Source organism: Thermobia domestica, chromosome 6 (genome assembly GCF_964235325.1).
Source record: "Thermobia domestica chromosome 6, izTheDome1.hap1.1, whole genome shotgun sequence".
Classification (NCBI taxonomy): Eukaryota; Metazoa; Arthropoda; class Insecta; order Zygentoma; family Lepismatidae; genus Thermobia; species Thermobia domestica.
The window spans coordinates 213,183,705-213,200,490 of record NC_137459.1 but is presented as its reverse complement, the minus strand read 5'-3'; positions in this window follow the sequence as shown (position 1 = coordinate 213,200,490).

Here is a 16,786-nt window from a genome sequence, read left to right as displayed (position 1 = left end):
TACACATACCATCACAGGCACACAAGGCTGTGCATGGAGGGAATAGGCCAGCCCATTTACACATATTAGTGCACAGAGATTTGCATCCACAACGAACAAGTTCTTGGCAGTGCTTGGAAAGTTTTGGTAGCACAGACCATAAAGGTGTATACCCTGAATCGCTTCTTTTCCAACCCCACTGTTCAGAATCTGGCAAATTAGGTTGTAGCGCAGACCACTGTGACCAAATATATCCACCTTGCAAAATGGGTCTTTTCACATGTTGAAGTAGTGCAGCGTCAGTGGGATGTACGCTTTCCAACTGAGGACATTTTTTAGGTACAAGCATTCGACGACAGTCGTGTACATTTTGCAGGTAGCTGGTTCGATCATATATTTACACGGTGAAACCTTGCAATTTCATGAATGTAGTATCGTCTAATTTTAAAGGTACATGTGAAAGTTCTACAAATGTAGCAGTAATTTCTAGATTTGTCCGCCACGCTTCCCAAGCTGTTTTCTTTCCCCGACTTGCAAAGGCGGATACAGTATTACATCCGGTGAATGCGTGCCAAAACAGGATGCCGTCACAGATTTCTGTCCCTAGTTTCTCCTCGTATTGGTAAATAGGAAGAAAGCGTTTATGTTTACCAACACCATATTCAACACACAGGTGGAACAGTAGTAGTTTGGGGAAAGCATACAAAGCCAGGACATCTACATCCGAATCTACCATTTTGATGATAATGGATTTATGACCCGCTTTACTGGCATGTTGGGCATGCAGAAGCAACCTCATATCGGCCTCTTCATGCGTGGTGCTAGTGGACCGTGTATATTTACGTCAGATGTACTTCATATGTCAATACCTTTAGTGCAGGTATCAGCTTTCTCATTGGGTATTTTAGCCTCGTTCATAGATTCTGCAATTAAGAGAAAAAGACTTGTTTTGTTCTCTTCATTCTGCAAAAACAGATTCCAGTTTTTCGGGATGGGAGGAGAGTTTGTAACACGAACTCGTGATGCTGACCCTCGCTTCTGTCTCTCTTCACTTTTTAAGCTATCTGGCAAGTAACGATCAAACACCAGATCTACTCTGCTCTTCCCTGATAGAACTGATGAAATATAAGCATGTACTTTCATCTGCAAGTAATCATGGATTATTTGTGATGGTGATGGCTTCAACATATCGATGATAGCACAGCCGTCCAATATCATAAATGTAGCAGGCGGAGGGGTAAACTGGGTATCGCCGTATTTTTCTAAACATGAAACTACATCCGATTTAGTTCCTTTGTGTATGAATCCATCTTCAGAAATTGACGCAGGATATCCCAGATTTTCATGAGCAAAAAAGTCGGATAGACCTCCCTGTCGACTCTGACATGCTATGAAGAGACGACTGAAGAGAGCACAGTTATTTTTAATATGGATAGCTTACGGTGTTCAGGATTAAGTTTTTTCATTGACTTGCGACAAAGAGCAAGGTTATTTCGTTTAATTGGTTCAAACAGTGATTTACTGCACAGCTGCAATCGTTACAACAATAACGTTGTATATAATATTAGCAATCTATGCCAGCTTATAAAAAGGGATCAGAGGCGAATTATTTGAGCAATATTATATATAAAGAAAAGAAAGACACATAGAGATATCGAGAGATTATTTTGTAATCGTTAACTAAAAAGAGAGTTGTTGCTATGGCAACGTAGTAAATAGGTGCGTATGTATGTAGACATCTTGTTGAATATGCAGAAAGTTGATTATGTACGCTTCTCATGGTTGAGTATTAAAAATCAGCTAAGAAAGTGATAAAACGTTTGAATTATTTCGAAGATTACTAAAATTTGAGAATTAGACGAACCAGCACCTTCTAAAATTGGTGCCTCAACACCGGGAAATATAAAAGTGTCGTTTTGAAGAATAGTAAAAACGGCAAGCTTTCAACGTGACCTTAGTGTTACCATATTGAGAAGCGGTAAGGTGATACACCGAAATATGGCAATGAGTGCAACAGATAGTGATATAACTGGTGATCAGAGTGTGTATCCAGAAATGAATCCTAATGAAAATTTGACTGACATTTTAAGAGACTTAGCTAAACAAATTAGAAACCAATCTGAGCAAATTAGGAACCAACCTGAGCAAATTAGTCAGAGCAAATTCAACACTTTGATGAAAAATTGGACCAGAAGATAACCCAGCTAGCTAATGATTTTGATGAAAAGATAGCGAGGTTGGAACAATGCAATGAAAGCAGATGGGATCTTGTTCAACGTCAATTGAGTCAGATGAACCAACATGTAGAAAAAAATGAGCAGTACGATGAAAAAATGGAAAAAGTAACACAAAGAATCACGGAAGTTCAAGAGTCAATAGATGTTCTAGAGTCAACGATTAATGCTCATGATAATCACATCAAATTACTGCAAGACGAAGTGAACTTTATCAAAGAGAGATGTATTCCCGAAAGTCCATTTCAGGATAATGGATACATGAATCATCCTACATCTACAGGTTGGGTACCTAATCGTCCTCCCAGACCAATTTTGGAACTTGACGGATCTTCGAGTTGCGAAGAGAGTACTGAAAGAGAAAGAAGAGAGAGACAAACATCCAGGCGTAAGCACATCTCCAATAGAGGTATTAAGACAAATGCAGGTAAACCATTGCGATTCAGCGAAGTTAAGTCGCTTAATAAATTTAGTGGTATACCCGAAGATATCATCGCTAGGGCATTTCTCGAAAAATTTCAGGATGAATGTCAGCTCATGGGTGTAGATGAGTCTCAGTTTTTTAAATTATTACCGCATATCTTATTACCACCCTGCTTAACATGGTTCAAAGCTATCAGGGGGAGTCTTCGTACACATTCAGATTTTAAGAATGCTCTTCTATCAAATTATGAAAATGATTTTATGATAGCGAATAGAGATGCCGTCTTGCGAACGAAACATTTTAATCCAAAATTACACAGGAGTATTACAGAATTTGTAGTATCTACATATAATGAGTTAAGATCACTAAATCCTAATCATCCGGAATCCCGAACTATAGCTTCCATTATAATCTTATTACCATTTCGACTACAACAGTTGTTAATGTCGGCGCAGTGCATTAACTTCAACCATTTAATTATTCTTATTCAGAATCATGAAAGTCAGTCGGCGATACAGAATAACAATAAAATGCATGATAGAGGTCAGGGTAATTATGCACGTAATCAGACACAATATGCTTCTGTTCGTAATATAAATATACAATCTGGAAGTAATTCTAATGTGCATAGTTTTAATAATAGAATGAATAGTTCTAATGGTACCGTTAATCAAATGCAACCTAATCACAGAAATGGAGTTAGGAATTTTAGAAATAGCAACAGGAATTTCAGTAGAAGTAATAATTATCGCCGATTTTCACAAAATCAATTTGCAGATGGCAGGAATTTTGTAAATAGGAATCAAAATACGGTGACAGTGCCTAATCGCCCAGGAAGTACTATAGATTGTGGGATACAATGTAACTTAAATGAGGTTATAAGTCAACGTAATTTAAACTAGAATGTGCTGATGTGGTAGGGGTTAAACCCACGTCAGCATCGAATACTTCTGATCAATTTTCTGATTGCGAAACTAATTTAAAACATTTAGATACAAAGGTAGTTTATCAATATCTACCAGTTGCCAACTGTTTTTGGAGATTTGATGATGATATGGATGTAAATTTACGTAACATTGACAAAGATTTTGTCTTTTTAAAAACCTTCTGTACGGCGAGAATTGATATAACAGTTAATGAAATTCCTATTCATGCCTTAATTGATACCGGAGCTACAGTTTCGCTTTTATCGTATGCTTTTTGGTGAGAAATAACTAAAGACTACTCGAACCCAAGACTACAAAAAGTAGACAATTTGTTGTTGGTCGATTATACTGGTAAAAACAAGAAAAGGGTGTTAGGTAGAACTCAAATGGAAATAGGAATACCAAATTTTAAAATTTTGATTCCTATATTAGTTATTAACGAGCTAAATGAAAAAATATTAATTGGATTGGATTTTTAACACAGCTGCGTACCGTATTGGATTTTGAAAATAAAACTTTCACTATAAAAACGTTGGATGATGCGATTATTCAAAAATTAATTCCTGCACAAGACAGTATTGTATCTCAGTGTCAGCCTTTTGGAAATGATGTTTTTAATATTAAATTTAACGGACTGAAAGAAAATAATGTTAATATGATAAATAAGCCGCCAATTATGGAAGATGATGATTTCTTTTATAAGCGCGTAGACAAAATTTTAAATTCATTAAGGTCAGTTGATGAGGAAATTGCTTCATCATTTAGAGACATACTCTATAAACATAAAAGGGTATTTTCACGTAAACCAGGCTGTTGTAAAGATTTCGTATACACTATTGAAGTGGATACCAAAGACCCCATCGTAACAAAACCATATATTATTCCATGCCATTTTAGAGATAATGTGCGTAAGCAAATAGCTGAAATGTTAGCTCAAGGAATAATACGACCTTCCCAGAGTATCCATCTCAATTCATTACATGTAGTGCCCAAAAAGAATGGAAAAAATCTGAGAATTGTAATGGACCTCAGAAAACTGAACTCGCACATTAAGTTACAACAGGTGAGATATCCCCCCGTAGATGAGATCCTTGGTACATTACAAGGTAACACTGTGTTTGGGAATCTGGACTTAGTCATGGCGTATAATCAAGTTTTATTAGATGAAGATTAAAAACCATATACCGCCTTTTTGTTTGAAGGTCAGCTTTATGAGTACAATCGTGTAGTATTTGGACTGATTAATGGCAGTGCGGCATTAGCATCTTGTCTGAATAAAGTACTGAAGCAAGACCTACGGAATAATGTAGTTTATTACGGAGATGATATTTTGATTATGGGTAAAACCCCGTAAGATTATTTGAAAAATCTGGATTTAGTCCTCGAACGATTAGAAAATTTCGTTTAACAGTAAACATTGAAAAGTCTAAATTCTTTCAGAGGTCTATAGAGTTGTTGGGTTACTTAATAGACGCCAATGGAGTGTGCTATAGCGACTCTAAAGTACAAGCAATTAGGGATCTACCAATTCCCACGAATTTAAAAGAAACTCGGCAGGTATTAGGACTTCTTAATTGGTTTAGGAGATCCATTCCTACGTTTGCTGAAATTGCCGAACCTTTGTTTTCTATTACGAAGAAAGGAGTACCATGGCGATGGGGAGAGGCACATGAACAAAGCTTCCAACGTTTAAAAACCTGTATAATAAGAAACATCCGTTTAAACCATCCTGATTATTTTCGTCCTTTTTTGTTCAGTGCGATGGATCACTTACAGGCATTTCTGTTATACTTTGGCAACCTGGGATTAATACTAATGAACCATCAGTGATACATTGTGTAAGTCGGACTCTGAAAACTGCGAAAAAGGCATATACCATCACTGAAATCGAATTATTGGCGGTGCGGTTTTCATTGCATAAATTTGCTCCTTACTTAAGTGGATGCTATTTTACCGTTATTACTGACCATAGCTCACTATGCCATTTGAAGAAAATACAGGGATTCAATAGTCGTTTGTTAAGATGGTCCTTAGAAATGCAATCCTTCGATTTCGAAGTTAAACATATAAAGGGAATAGATAACGTGCCTGTAGATACACTATCCCGACTATTCCCTAGTGAAAACCATCATGTATTATCAATAAATGTCTTCAAAATTTTACAAGAAGAAATTTCCAATATTTCCGTCGACGAATTGCAAAAATCTCAGAGAGAATATGAACCATATGCAAAGATCATTCAACATCTGACTTCATGTCCAGATAAATGTGATTGCCCTCGTTCTTGGAACACCCTGTATCGTATGTCGAACAATGTTTTGGTAATTAAGGATTTTAAATTTGAACATCGAATCAAAATTTGTGTTCCACCTAAATTGGTGCCCCACATATTGAAAGCTTATCACGATGACTTTGGACATTTCGGTTATCTGAAGGTATATTCTCTTATAAATAAATCATTCTACTGGAAATCATTTAGATCTCAGATTAAAAATTATATTAATGATTGTGAAGAGTGTATGAGGATCAAGCACAACTATCGTTCTATATATAAACCTATGATGTCCATAATACCTGAACGACCACATTCATTCATCTCCATAGATTTGTACGGACCACTTCCAAGAGCTTCTACTGGCGAAACCTTTTTGCTTACTGTAATGTATATTTTCACCAGATACATAGTAGCATATCCTTTGCGAAGAGCAACTGCATCAGCGATAGTTAACCGTATTTTAAATGTATACATTCCGCATTGCGGTCGTATTGAACATGTATTATGTGTAATGGTGGACAATTTAGGAGTCATGTGTTCTTACGTGGTATGAATAATGCAGGTATCAAAGTGCATTTCGTGACACCGTATCATCCCAGCAGTTCTGTTGTGGAGAATATTCATCGACATCTAGGAATGTTGTTTCGACATTGTTGTCGTAATAATCATAAGGACTGGATCAAATATCTGACTGAAATCACGTATTTTCTAAACTATTCAGTGTCTGATACCCTTGGAGTGGCGCCTGCCAATATTCACAATGGTACAGATTACGTAGCACCAATTGAACAACATTTTGAAATTCGACTCGACAATAATAGTGAAATAGATTATTCCCAACTGGTAAGCATGATCCATTTACGAAGAGTACAGAAATTTAAATCTCGAAATTCGAAAATTGAAGAGCAACAATTGGGAAAAGTTAAAATTCAACCTAAAGATTTGGCATTTGTACGATTACATCCTCAGAGTGACGCTACATTAAAAAAGAATATACAAATTTTGTGATTTGTACGCTGGACCTTATTTATGTTCTAAACAACTCAGTCCTAAGGTATTTGAACTTGTGGATATAAAAACAGGAAAAACTTTAGGACTACGGAATGTTGATGAAATCAAGCTATGGCAGCCAACTGAAAGTACTAGAATACGGTGGTTAGATGTAGTCAAAACTTTAGTTCCTTCTGAGGTTATGACGCAAGCAAATATAAATATCAATTGATAAAAAAAGGTTCATTGTATTAAACTTTGTTATTTTATCGTTGAATTTCCAGAATTGTGTATTTTATTTGATGTTTGATGTTTGTGTTTCATGTCTTTTGCAAAGTTCTCTCATAATTACTTATATGAATATTATAAATATTTAAAAATAAAAGATCATAATTTTAATGTAAACGTATGAAGGTAACGACAGATATATAAAATAGATGTAATTTATTATGTGGAAAGAATAAGAGTAATGAGAATCAAATTTCTTAATTTTTCACAGTTTATTAATGTATTAAATGATAATCCTCAATGTGTTTATATGTTCTAATTTTGTTGCCTTCTGACCCTACTAATATTTAATATTATAAAGATCTTTATTTGTAATTTGAACATGAAGGGAACTATCAGTTAGGTTTAATTTTTGAATAGCCTCATCCATGATTATTGTAAATCGACGTTCTTAGTATTGATATATATTGATAAATATAAAAATATGTAATGTTATAATATATTATATATAAATGGAAGAGTAAAATATTTGTATTAAAGGTGATATTAAGAATATACGAGAGCTATTCAAAAGGTAGGTGCTTTATAATCTTCAACCCAGGGTTCTTTCCTTCATAGTAAAACTATTACGGAAGTCCCGTCCGGACGACATCTACAACGATAACGTTGTATATAATATTAGCAATCTATGTCAGCTTATAAAAAGGGATCAAAGGCGAATTATTTGAGCAATATTATATATAAAGAAAAGAAAGACACATAGAGATATCGAGAGATTATTTTGTAATTGTTAACTAAAAGAAGAGTTGTTGCTATGGCAACGTAGTAAATAGGTGTGTATGTATGTAGACATCTTGTTGAATATGCAGAAAGTTGATTATGTACGCTTCTCATGGTTGAGTATTAAAAATCAGCTAAGAAAGTGATAAAACGTTTGAATTGTTTCGAAGATTACAAAATTTGAGAACTAGACGAACCAGCACCTTCTACCGTTCGTGTTCAAACTGTTATACTGATCTCTTCCAAGAGTTTCATCAATGTATACCAACTTAACTGAATCATTGGGCATTATAGAATTAGTCGCAACACTACAAAGTTCATTACCTTCTTGAATAAAAGGATTGTTGCCATTCTCTGAGAACACACGGACTAGTTCTGTGGCGTCATTTGTAAATCGCATATTAGCACCAGATGATTTTTCGTGGCGTATTCTGAGATCATCATTATCAGAGATCAATCCACACTCTTCCTCAAAACCCGATACAAGGTTGGCAATTACAGGTCCGGACACCATCCTTTTTAGCAACGAACTTGAGTTGTCGAGAATTACAATTGCACCACCTTCAGACTTCACCGTCTTGTTGCACTGTTCTTGCATTTGATCGTGGCCCATACAAGAATGTCGTCGACTTGTTTTGGAACCTACAAAAGCTCCACGGACAAATTCCTCATAAATGGCAGGATGTCTAACCCTAAGTTCCTGTAAAGATTTAACAAACACTGACATCCATCTCGCGTAGTGAGTATGTTCAAGAGCGAACATCCAAGGGCACATTTGAGATAGTGAGCTTACATACTGTTCAAAATCTGCTATTCGCACACTGTGTAGGGAAGTTTAAGAGCAGCAATTCCAACTGTAATACTGTGTACCAATATTTAAACTGAACCGATTCACTTTGTCGAATATCAATCCATTCTTCAAATGATAGATGTTTGTCAGAACCAGAATCCACATACTCTTCGTACGCCTTCCTTAGTATAATGTACAATGCTGCTGATGTTACCTCGTGAGCATATCTAGCTCGCTTAACGTGAGAACCATGCAGACATAGATCGGCCTTTTCAGAAGTTGTTACGCCTGCTCAACCAAAAGATCCATCCATCCACTTCCAGTTAACCATGTGCCCAACATTTCCAGAGGCTCCATCTCGATATCCAAAGGGCCCATCATAACTATAATTAAGTCTTCTCTATACAAATTGGGCAGCATCCATTGTACTTGCTTTGCCATCGCATAAACAGGCTGATCACACGTAATGACAGGTACTTGAGATAGACTCAATGAAGATAAAGTTCTCTTGATTATATCAAAGCAATGCCGAATCATTGCAGGCGAATGTATGGAATATGGAAGTAACGGAAGTAAAACACACTAACTTTTAGATGGAAGCTTACCACGATACTCACAAGTATAAGAAGCTGTCCATGTCATGCTTGGCGTATTTCCAGGACTTTCTGTTGCAACTGCTTGGATGTGTCCCAGCAATTTCCTTGACAACAGCTTACTTTGCTCAGACAGTTCATCAGGATTTATGGTCGAAACGGACACATTGGATTTCAGTGGAGTCATTCAGGGGACATTCGTATACGACGCTGGTAACGCACTTTCGCACTTTTTCGAAAATGTCTTAATGCTAACCCCAGAGTCACTTTTTGGATATGATGATTGAATTATTTATGTTGCTTTTCCATGAAAAGACTGATGCGATGTTGTTGATGATGGATTGTGATCGATGTTGTCAATGGCTGAACACGTGAAAGTGTCAGGTTTGAGGAAAGAAGGATATATTCTTTTTTCTCTTGCATAACGCATTCGTCATAGAAGCCGAAATTTCTCGAAATCGTACGGAACACTTATTCCCAGTTTGTGGAGTCTATCTATGATACCTTTGTTTCTTGTCTTGGCATGGATCATTAATCCAATGTACAATGGCAACGATGTTTCATTAGACTGTGTGTGGCGTACGTTTACTTGAAGCGAATTAACTGTGATATTGACAACGCTGCACTAAAAACGTCAACACTTTCCTTAATAGCAAAGTTTGTACCTTCGAGAATCATTCGCATTAGCGTTAGCAATGCAGAAGGAACGGACTGCTCTTGACATCGTGCTGGGAAATGCCCATTAAATTGTGGAAAGGATTAAAAAACCCTCATTGCGTATGATGGAGGCAGCCTTAGCCAAACACATTCCGTCCTCTTCTGAATTCTGCACGCATGCACTGTAGATTGCCTCTCCCACATCATCTTCACACACTAGTAACACATCACGGCCTCGCTTTTGTGCTGTCATCTCAGGTATATGTGCTAATATTGTTTCTTTTAGCCGTGAGCTGTGCACCATTTTCTCGGCATCTATTACTCCAAATTCTGACATTCGACGAGTAACAAGGCGAGAAAGTTCTGAAAGTTTGAAAACTTGAGAAGATTCACCACGAGGCAGGATATCTTTAACGTAAGTAATAGCTTCGGTTAAAAGAGCTCCATAGATTATTGCATTGTTGTCCCCATCCACAAATGCGGGCTGTTTCTTTACCTTACGTGCACGGTTGTGGAACTGCACAAGACACTTATGATGATATTTGGCTTCTGTTGCGACCATATCCCCAGTACTCAGTTTTGCTAATAATTTAGTGTCATAGGATTACAGCTTCTTTACGTACACGATTAATTAGTTCAACGTGCGCACGTTTACTAATGTTTCATCACCTGCTTCATCACAAAAGAAGCAAGTGAATTTGACTTCACCAACTCGGAATGATGATCGAGTAGATGGTCCCGCTTGAGAGTTTTTATCTTCTTGCTTTCGTTTGGCAGCAACAGCCCGCGCTAGCCTGCTTTTGTCGAACTTATTTCGGCAAGTTTTGTGAAATTTCGCATGTTTTCTACTCATCGTATCCTCTATTCCATTTCCATCGTCGAGAAGATTAAGTTGAATGCTTGATATAAGTCCAATCTTTTCTTTAAACTCTAGATGATCACTGCACAAAAACTTATAGCCTGCTCCCTTGTCCATGTGCGAGCTGTTAGTAGGACAGACCAACGATTCAGCTTTATCATTCTGACATAAAATACACATTCCAGTCTATGGTGTCAGAATTAGAATGGCTGAAATCGGCTGCGATCTTAACAATCTCACGTTTTCTTTTCGACATTTTTTGAAACTGTTTGTTCAGTAGTTGTTTCTCTCTTATAAATACCTCAAAATATATCATACCTGCAATATATATATATATATATATATATATATATATATATATATATATATATATATATATATATATATATATATATATATATGTTGTAGCATTATCAGTTCTAACTGTTATATATTCAACCATTATATACACGTTTTTATACAAATTAAAATTTCACACTACCGCGTGTTTTTTGTGATATTTTGTTGAATCTGTTTTATATCTTATAATCTCAAAAAAATCTGTAGTCAGATATTTTACCCAAAAAAAGTATAGCAGTAATTTGATACAAAATAACCTCAGAATAGTTTTCATTCCAAGAAAAAAATTTTTGATATGTTATATCCAAACTTAACCAGATATATATTCACAAAATAGAACTCTGGAAGTAAATAGTCGAATGCATTCCGCAGATGTCGGGATTCACCTTTTTCTTTTCAGAAAAAAAAATCTATTCAAAAAATGACCGTTATCCAGAAAATTCAACAGCTTAATTTTCTTTTATTCATTATCTCACATCACAAACGGTGTTGTACCCCTAGTTGCTTAACCTCCACTTTCTAAAATCTAATCCAACCTAGTGTTGGACATGTTATCGCTTGTTAGGATCACGCCAGTAACAATGCAAATACACCACATTTTTAGACCTTCTCATGCAGATTGCAAGAAAGTTATTCACTAGTTGGGTAGGGATTTTTATATATTCTGGTAGCTTAAACAACGAAGATTCTTGTGACATATAAATCTTCTCCCAACTCTGTTTCTGTTAAACAAAAACTTTATCAACATTACCTGAATATCAGCATACATCCCAATGAACAGCAGAAAGACCGGCTGGTTATTTAAAGTTCCACCTTCAAGCTTCTTTCACACATATGTAATATTAAAAGGCTTTCTTGATGATAAAATATAATTTGATTTTTCAAGACAACAACTCGTTTGTCAAATATAAATAGATTTCTTCAGTTACGGGACAAACTTGCTATCATTACAACCATATTTTCAGCTGGAAGTCACTGTAGCCAGCCAATGCAATTATCTACAAACATCTACCTAGCCGCGCTTAATTTCTCACTGCTGCCTAAACATTTGAAACTGTATACTGAGAGGAAACACTTACATGAATTTGTTATGGTTCCCTCGGTGTCAGATACAACCACTGGGTGGGTCACTTTTGCATTCATTTTTTGCTCACAAAATGATAAAGTAAGGTGGGATGGCTGCAGGCGTTTATTCAATACTAACATGAACGGAAACCAGTGGTGTAGCGCATCACTTTAAATGCACATAGCTCCGAGACTATTGATCTCATATACACTAAAAGGATACCAACGTAAAGCTTAAAATTTTGCTAAACGATTTACAAGAGTGTTATTGCGATATCTGTTAAACCAAAGCTTCCAGATGGATAAAACCATAAACAAACGCCATAAGTCTTTTTGTTTTTTAATGAATTTTGGACCCCTCGTGCGGCCCTGGATGATGTTCAATTAAGACAACATGGCTATTCCAGTAATAACATAACGTTCTCCAGTGCTCCAGATGTTCCAGCGCCTGGAATTCCAGGAAGTTGGCCTCAGATTTTTGGGGTCTGAGTCAGAATTTATTTGTTACTATATTAGTAGACTCGGTGCAAAATTTTATGTTCTTATCACAATATGCATGATTCTTATGAATTTTTACTCTAATCCACTCCACTAATATACCATTCTGCAGATATTCCATCGAGCCCTGGAGATTTACCTTTGGGAGCTGGAAGGACAACGTGCTGTATCTCTTCAATACAAAAAGGTCGAACAAAAGATTGCTGCGGAGCATCATCAAGAAGAGCAGAGGGTGGTGTAGAGAATTCCTCAGGCGTTGGAGTAATGTTAACCACACCATAAAGTTTACAGTAGTGCAACCAAAACACATGTTTAATGGAAGCAGCACCCTGATGAAGATGTCCTTCGTCATCAGTGATTCGAGGGATCCATTTTCCTTGGCCTCGTTTGATTTCTTTGAGCATATGAAGTAATGATGGCCCTTCATCTGCATCTATTATTGGAACCTTGCTTCTGACCTTGATACCTACTACACGGCGGCGATGCAAATTGGGAAGCAAGGCTTGACAACGCTTAACCTGAAAGAACATAGTGAAGTCTGAAACAGCAGCACAGCGAGCTTCGCGTAAACACATGGTATGAAAGTAAAGCAGATTACGAAGATATCTGTTCTTTTGAGCTTAGTACCACAGACAGGAACTTGCAAATCGTGGTTTGAAATAAGCATGTATCGTTAAGCATGCTTACATGCTTACAAATGCGTTAAGCATGCTTACAAATAAGCATGTATCGTTAATTAATATTTGAGTAATAAGTCACAGCGACTGTATCGTAGCCCAAGTGTTACAGTGTTTATACGTAAGCATACACATCTCACAAGTGTTACTCAATATCTCCATGTCACTCGCCTTAATTATGATTACAAGTTACTTGCCCGTTGTTTAACAATAGACTCAGACTCTATATTAATATTGTCGCTTGAATATTTCAATATGCAAGAGTAGGCGTGAACAAATATACCACGTACTTCAAACTATTCGTGATGCTATCGCAAATTTTCAGACTTGCACTACTAATCATGCCTTGCTTGCCTTAGATTTTAACCAAGCCTTTGATCATGTAGATCACAATTATTTATGGTCACTATTGCAGCATATGAATGTTGGACACTTATTTGTTCTTTGGATTTGCGTCCTGTATGATGATGCGCAATCAAATTAAAAATCAATGGGTTCCTTACTACACCTTTTCAACTCAAACGCAGCGTCGAGCAAGGATGTCCATTAAGCATGACTCTTTTTGTAATTTCTATCTATTCCCTACTATACAGAATTGCCGAACGTATTCAAGGCCTTAATATTTGTAATGTTCCTGTCAAGGTGTATAGTTTTGCTGATGATGTGCATATTTTCCTTCGTGATCCACAGGATTTAGCAATAGTTGAAGATTGCGTTCAGGAGTACTCTGAAGAGTCAGGGGCACTTCTTAATAGACTGAAGACGAATCTCCTGCCATTAGGAAGTGGTTCTACCAATGCATTTATAAATTTTCCTCAAGTAGTGCAGATTATGAAAGTATTTGGCATTTATTTTTCCTGTAACTTGCATGAGAGTATAGCAAAAATTTTTGACGACGTTTTTCTAAAGATAAGATCTGTTTTACATCAACATAGATCTCGTAACCTCTCGTTCATATCTAAGGTCTACTTTGTGAATACATATGCTTTTTCCAAGTTGTGGTACATCTGTCAAATTCTGACTATGTCTATACCTAACTTTAGAAGTTTACCAGCATTGCAAACTCGTTTGTGGACAGGTATGAATCTTCTAGTACGCTATCCAATTCCATGTCTGCCATATAGTGAAGGCGGACTGAACTTGCTACATGTTGCCAGCAAAATAAAAGCCTTATTTTCCCACAGGAGATTCCAAAACATTTAAGGTATTGGAGATCACCTCAGCACTACGCTCCTTTAATCTCTTGTAGCAACTAATGATAGATTGCTACCAGTGAACTTATCTGTGATTCCTACCGACGTTTTGTATTTTAAAGATGCCATATGTAATTATTTTTTTTGTCTGTCAGTGGCCTTCAAAACTTACCTCAAACAGTAAAAATTCTCTATAAATAGTTTCTATAAGAACAATTTAGCCAACGTCATCATATAATTTCCAAATTCCCATCTGCGAATTGGCAACGTATTTGGAGGAACATATCATGTAATTTTGTGTCCACCTCAGCTCGTTCGTTATGGTACACATCTGTTAATAACATAATAGATACTCAGGCTAAACGCCATCATCTTCAAATTACAGATGACAATCACTGTCATATTTGTGGGAAAGTTGATACTTTGGAACATCGTCTCACTAACTGCAACGAATCGATCACAGTTTGGAAAACTTATCGTGAAATGGTTCGGTATTTGTGTAAAATAAGCTTGGATAGCATTAATGTTCAAATAATCTTGTTTCCTGATTTGAGATTATTTGCAGCATTATGTTGTTTGGATAACTGCTAATACTATATAATTTATTCTGTAGCCTAGGTTACTACAAGCACATTAGACATACAAGGATTTCCTGTGTTCACGATATGGTAAATTCCCACCACCAAAAAAGAAAAAAAATCTTTGCACATTAAACTACTTATTGTATGTACGCCCGCTATAATTGGCATGTAAATTTTGGTTAATTTCCTCTATTATACATTGACTTTGTACACTCCGCATCAAAGAAATTGCGACAATTAATCGCCGTGCAGCTAAACCACCCAGCATACACCTTCTTATCCCATAGTCGTGTCTGGTAAAGAGACCACCTCTCTCTCCTCCTCTCTTTTCTCCGTAACTAAAAATAGCTAACAGCATGAACGTAATTCTAATTTCAAACTACACATGCATTAGTATCGATGAAATGAAATAACAAAACCGAGACGAAACAATATTCATAAGTTGATTTAAGGAGAAACTGAAACACACACAATGAAAAATTGAAACCAATGGATGAATATTACACAGAGGTTCAGAAATGAGCCAGAAAGAGAGAGAGAGAGAAGACGAGAGAAGAAGAAAAAGAAATAGAAGAACAGATAAAAACCTGGAATTTTAAACTTAGTAAGAAAAAACCTAACGTTTTAAAGTTCCGTTAGCAGAAATCCAACAGTAATATAGAAATAGCGTTTGTTTTTATATTTTTTCAGGACTATTCGAATATATAGAAGATGCTTGAAACATTTATTAAGTTACTCGACGTTGAAGTTGGCAGTTAATTGCGTTTTCCATACCAGGTATATTGGCCTCTTGCTCCGTTTCAACTTTGCACAGGAACACGCACATGAAGTGCGTGTGTACGTGAGAAAGTGGTAAGAGAAGTAAAAGATGCAAAGACAGGATAGGGAAATGTCAAGAAAGACAGAGAGAGACGAATATAAATATGAAACATACTTATCATTACAGTGTATGATGAAGAAAACATACACTGTTTATTCGAATTCTTGCCAGTGATGCTTTGTAAGTTCTCCAACAGAAGATAAATCTCGGTTGGCAGCCATTATTTTATGCGAAAAATTTATATTACTTCACGGGGAATCGAACCTAGATTTTCCGCTTGCAAGTCTGGTACTTTACCAACATTCCCAAACCAACATTCGTAAATCGCCTGTATCATGATAAAGATGTTTGCTTCCACATTCTTAAGCATTGCACGTCTAATATGAGAAATTTATTCTTCACTTTGTAAAAATTCCAGCTTGGCGTGAAGAAGATTCGAACCTATGCTTGACAGATTTAACAATCGTAACTCCATTACGTTGCCGATACACTACCATGCCACCTGACACTGAAGCCGAAATATTACTTACTTTAGCTTTGATATTTGGAACGATCAAGCTTATTTCTGTAAGATTATTGGCTCCTATGTACACAACGAAATTCATTTATTCGATGGCCTAGAGAGAAATTAATGCCCACTAGTAAAGGAAACAACATACAATCCATGAAAAAAATACAGAAATAAAATATGAATTAATTTAGCCCTGCAAGTTCAAAGTATATTATTATTATTATTATTATTATTATTATTATTATTATTATTATTATTATTATTATTAATAATAATAATAATAATAATAATAATAATAATAATAAAATAAATTATTATTATTATTATTATTAGCATCAATTGGCCGCTTTGCTGGGCTAAATTGAGA